General features: G+C 30.9%; 1 non-coding gene across 1 annotated transcript; it reads left to right on the top strand.

Moving 5' to 3' along the window:
* The first annotated feature begins 1,435 nt into the window (after positions 1-1,435).
* On the top strand, positions 1,436-1,507 carry TRNAK-UUU. The gene has a single exon. It is a non-coding gene; the product is annotated as a tRNA-Lys (tRNA).
* Positions 1,508-6,021: the final 4,514 nt, after the last annotated feature.

Raw genomic sequence — 6,021 nt, 5'->3', positions numbered from 1 at the left:
TCCTAAATAAGCTTTGCCAAATAGAGCCTAATAAATCTATAAAGGATAAAGGTCGGCGTGGGGTATTATTTCCTCTAGTAATGTCCATATATATTTATTTACAATAATCATCAAATTTTTACTATTTGTGTAATAAAATTACTAATTAAAAGTGTGTAATTAAACCATTCAACAATACAAACATTGTGTAATTGACATTTTTTTTTTGCAAGTAAACAATAACCAATGACCTTTTGTTATAACAAGCCACTTGAAAATAAAATAACATCTTTAATTTCTTAGTAAATGTAATATATAAATAAATAAATGGGAGGAGGCATGACTATATCCATCGAAACTATCGACAGAGAAGGAAGGCAACCCTCTTTCTTCGTCCATCTGTTTCCTTTTTTTGTAATTCTTTTTTAATAATATAGGGAGTTAACTAAAAGGGAGTCATGCCTCCTCCGCCTTACACTCTTACGGTGACCTGGATGGAGGAGGTGACATCTTCAATAATTCTTACAAAATTTTTAAAAATTTTAAGAATTTATGATTCTACTTTTGTTCAATTCGATCTACTAGGAAGCAACCTGTAAAAAATGACGTTTACACACTTTTTGTATCGTTAAATGGTTTAATTGCATATTTTTAAAAAATAAAAAACTTAGTGGTCCAATTGCATGAACTACAAAAATTTGATGGGCTATTTGGTGCTTTTTTCAAGTAAATAATTCCAAAGTTAATGTCGTTAGAGCCTTAGAGGAAACCATTTGCTCCACAAAACTTAGAGTAAACATTTTGATCCACAAAAAACGATTCACTAGCTAGTAAATAGTTTAAATACAAGTACATTCGAATACGCCTATACATAAAATCTCTTCAAGATTTGTCATTGTTTCCTTGTATCGCTATTAAGAATTGAGCATTGAGAATCAAAACTTCATTTTGGTGAAACAACTAACTCTATTGGTATAGAGTATAGACAAGAGCTATGCATCTATGCTCACAATAAAACAAGAGGATGAGAGAAAACGATTTTCAAAAAACCACAAAAAACTGTAAAATATAAATCTAAGAATAGCACTAACTTATTATATAATTTTATTTTTAAAGTGTACATACTCTCTTACTCTTCAATTTGCATAGCAATTTTGGCATGATTCCATCATTATGTCATGAATTAATGGTCAAAATCATAGTGTTAAAAAAAAATATAAAAAAAAAAAGAGCTTACCATATTATATACACTTATTATAAAATTATATTGAGCATAAAAAATTTTGTAATCGGCCCTCTACAACACCCTACTTCGTATTTGATAAAATTGTATCTCTTATTTTATAAAAAAATATTGAGAGAGCATTCGCGTTGCAACATTATAGGAAGCATTCGCATTCAAATAGTTATAAGAACCAATATGTAATTAAATACATTCGCAAACAATATTTGTTAAGCCGTCTTAGCTCAGTGGTAGAGCGCGTGGCTTTTAACCACGTGGTCGTGGGTTCGATCCCCACAGACGGCGTTACTTACAGCCTGCTGGCTTATTTTAACGCAGTTTTGGGCTTGTCTGGGCTTCTACGGCGTTGCTTACAGCCTGCTGGCTTATTTTAACGCAGTTTTGGGCTTGTCTGGGCTTCTCCGGTGTCGGCCCAATTCAAATATATATTTACTCGTGGTGTGAAATATGTTGGCAAATTATAATTTAATAAAAGAAACGGCACCTGTTTTGCACAATTTTTTTTTAATGAAAGAAATGGCACATGTTTTGCGCTATTCTGTAAAAAATAATTTTATTGTTCAGTTTCATTTTATATACATTGCAGTTTCAGTTCAACACAATTACAGTTTCATTTCGATATTTATACACTCAAATATATGAAAATATTATTTAATTTTATTTTATATACACTACAGCTTCATTACAATATAACTACATGATCATTTCGATATAACTACAGCTTCATTGCACAATATACACTCAAATATGTGAAATGTTATTCAGTTTCACTTAATATACACTGTAGTTTCATTTCAACACAACTACAGTATTATTTTGATATAACTATAGTTTCCCTAGGTAATATACACTCAAATATGTGAAATTGTTATTCAGATTCATTTTGTATACACTGCAGTTTTATTTCAACACAACTACAATTTCATTTCATTTCAATTGCAGTTTCACTTTATAATATAAAAATAATACGTGAGGCAGTGTCAGTTTAGATACACTATAGTTTCAGTTGATAATTAATATCCAAAAAATACACGGTCCATTGACTCTAATGGCGCCGTTTTTTACCGTGCACCGCGGTTCACGATATAACGACCAAAATTATATAATGCACCGCGGTGCATAATCGATTGTGCACCGAGCTTCAAAACGATGTCATTTTGTTTAACAAAAAGAAACGGTACCCGTTTCGCGCCGTTCCACAAAAAGTAACTCTGTTATTCAGTTTCATTTTGTATACACTGTAGTTTCATTTCAACACAACTACAGTTTCATTTCGATATAACTATAGTTTCATTTTGATATAACTACAGTTCATTCGATATTATAACACTCAAATATGTGAAAATGTTATTTAGTTTTATTTTATATACACTATAGTTTCATTAAAACAAAACTAAATTATCATTTTGATATAACTACATTTTCTTTGCAAAATATACACTCAAATATGTGATATGTTATTCAGTTTCATTTTATATACATTGCAGTTTCATTTCAACACAACTACAATATTATTTTGATATAACTACAGCTTCATTGGGCAATATACACACAAATATATGAAATTGTTATTCAGTTTCATTTTGTATACAGTGCAATTTCATTTCAACACAACTACAGTTTCATTTCAATTCAATTGCAATTTCACTTGATAATATAAAAATAATACATGAGACATTGTCAGTTTAGTTACACTGTAATTTCAGTTGATAATTAATACACTAAAAAATATGCGCTCTGTTAATTATAACGACGCTGTTTTGGGACCATGGTGCACAATTTGTACACCGCAGTCCACGATATAATTGCTGAAATATGTTATTTGACGATCAATAGTTGCACAGCAGCTTGACACGTTCCTTTGACTTTTAAGTACGTGATATTTTGCTGGCACGTACATATCATTATACTTGTTATTTTGAAAATCTATATTTGAGTAATTTGACTAGAGCTTCTTTTATTATTATTATTATTATTATTATTTTATTTTTAATATATTTGATAGATGCATAGTGATCTTTGGAGAACTAAAAGCAAGTATTTATTTATGAGTTAATATTCAAAATCGTCCTCAACTATAGTGGTTTTTCTCAATTTCGTCCTAAACGATTTTGGTGACCTAATATCGTCCCAGACTTTTGTGTTTCGCTCAATTTAGTCCTCTATTTGTTATTCAGTCAAATTGGTGTTAAATAAAGGGACAATTTAGTAATGTCAATATTGATCTCTCTTTACTTTCAACTTGTGAAGTGCGAAATTCCTCTTTCTTGTACGAATTACACTCAGAATTACTCCCGGACCTGCAAATTAAATTTTATATTCGCAGTTTTAGGAGTAATTCTGGAAGTAATTCGTAAAAAAAAAAAAGGGATTTCGCAGTTCACATGTCTATGAGTAAAGAGATGCCAATATTAAAATTACTGAATTGTCTATTTATTTAACACCAAATGGACAGAATAACAAATGAGTGACTAAATTGAGCAAAAACACAAAAGTGTGGGACTAAATTGAGCGAAACACAAAAGTCTGAGACGATATTAGGTCACCAAAGTCGTTTAGGACGAAATTGAGAAAAATCACTATAGTCAAGGACGATTTTGAGTATTAACTCATTTATTTATATTTGGATACGATTACTTAACATGTTTTATATTTTTCCTTCCAATGAATTTACTTGGTGAGTTAGGGATGGTGTTATTGTAAATATAAATTATTGACAAAAAAATAGTTCTAAAAAATATATAAATTGGCCCTTTACGATCAACAGATAATGTAATTAGATCTTCTAAATGAACGCTACCATAATTTTTTATTTGATTGTCTGTTTCGTTTGGAGGTTCGATTATATCTGTTCTATTTGATGGACAGCACCATCGGTGGCCGTAACGTAACAAAAGATGGTCATAACTCATAAGTACTGGAAAGATGGGCAGTAACTTTTTAAAATAAAAATAAAATAGTTAATACCTCAAATGGTCTTCCGAGTATTAGCCATATACCAGTTGTGGTTATCCAACTTTTAAACGATCACGAGACTTCCTCCAAGTTTTAAAAAGTTACCACATGAGGTCCTCCGTTATATTTTCTGTCAAATAGGCGTTAAGTTGAGGGCAAACTTGTCATTTCCCTTTTCAGAGTTAAAAAAAATAAATAAATAAATAAAAAACTAATGGACACTAAGTGAGATTGATACGTAGTATATTTGCAAACAAATAATACTCGGAGTACGAGTTATCGATCCACAGGGAAGTGATTGTATCAAGCACTAGTTACTATTTATTCATTAGAACTAATCCTAACAATTGTTTAAATGATTAATTTGCATAAAATAAATAAAATAAAGCAGAGATTCAGGATTTTGAAAACAATTAGAGAGAAGATGAGATTCCTAGGATTCAATATTTAATCACCTAGTGCTAAATCTTAAGAACAATATTAAAATCTAGGTTTAACAAGTGTGAGGATGCAAGGTGGTATAGAGCTACTCTCGTAGTCAGTAACACTAGTGAATTTCCACTCTCGTGGCTTAAACACCCAATAAACACAAGATCAAGCATCATAAATTCCTAACTACTACCATCTCTCGATGCGCAATAATCAAGAATTAAACTCCCTAACAAAATTACCATTTCTCAAGGTGCAACAGTTAAGTGCAATTGTGTGTGCCCTAAATTATGCCCGACTCTCGTTGTGACACAAAGATAGCAAACGTAAAAAGTAACTGTGGCCACTAATTACAAGCATCAAACAATAAAATCACAATTGCAACACAAGCATTAAACCCAAATAATAATATATTAAAGAATCTAAGAGCTCAGGCACATAGGTTCATAAACACTTTTACCCAAGAATCTCTAAAGAATTTAGCCATGCATGGCTAAATTATAGATAGCAAATATTAATAAAGAAAATACAAATTATCAAAAGAGTACAAGAATGAACCAGACGATTCTCTCAAATCTCCATAGTCTTCTTCTTGCTCCCCAAAACAAATTGTGGCTCTTGATTTCTCTCTGTCTTGTCTCCAAAGAACTCGATTTTATAGCTAGAAACCCGGAACCAGATTAAAATAGGAGTTATGTACAAAATTAGACTGAAATTATATCTGGGCCAAAATTGGAATTATTTAATTAATTGAAAATTGCTGCCTTTGATTTGGAAATTAGCTCCCTTTTTTATTTAGAACTAGTCACTAGTACAAAATGAAACATACGCGTCTTTACTTAATGGCCAAACGCGTCTTTACAAGTAAAGACGCCTATGGCCCACGGAAAGCTGGCAACTTTACGCGTCTTTACTTGGAAGCCATGTAACGGTAGACTATACGCGTCTTTACTAGGCTAAGTAAAGACGCGTATTGTTTTTAACAAAAATAAAAAAAATAACAATAGGCGTACCTTCACGCCTATACTTATATTTTTTCTTTTGATATTTAATTTAATTCAATAGTATATTTTACTAATCCCTGCTCAACAGAAAATTTCACTACCAAATAAATTTATATGGTTCAAACCATTCAACACAAAATATATATATATATATATATATATATATATATATATATATATATATATATATATATATAGATAAAATCCAACATACATAATTTCTTAACACAATCCCAACATTATTGTAGATATAAGATTAACACAAGCCCACAATTCTTATAAGAAAGGGAAAGGTACCAGTAATGACGATGAGGCTGCAATTCAAGGCAATGAGAGCTCTGAGGCAGGATAAATCTTGTCCTTTAGATCACAGTGTGATTTGTTTACTTTCTGAAGTTGAACCATCCAGAA

This window comes from Ipomoea nil, unplaced genomic scaffold, assembly GCF_001879475.1.
Source record: "Ipomoea nil cultivar Tokyo-kokei standard unplaced genomic scaffold, Asagao_1.1 scaffold2821, whole genome shotgun sequence".
In the NCBI taxonomy this organism is placed as follows: domain Eukaryota; kingdom Viridiplantae; phylum Streptophyta; class Magnoliopsida; order Solanales; family Convolvulaceae; genus Ipomoea; species Ipomoea nil.
This window is presented reverse-complemented; position numbering and strand designations above follow the sequence as displayed.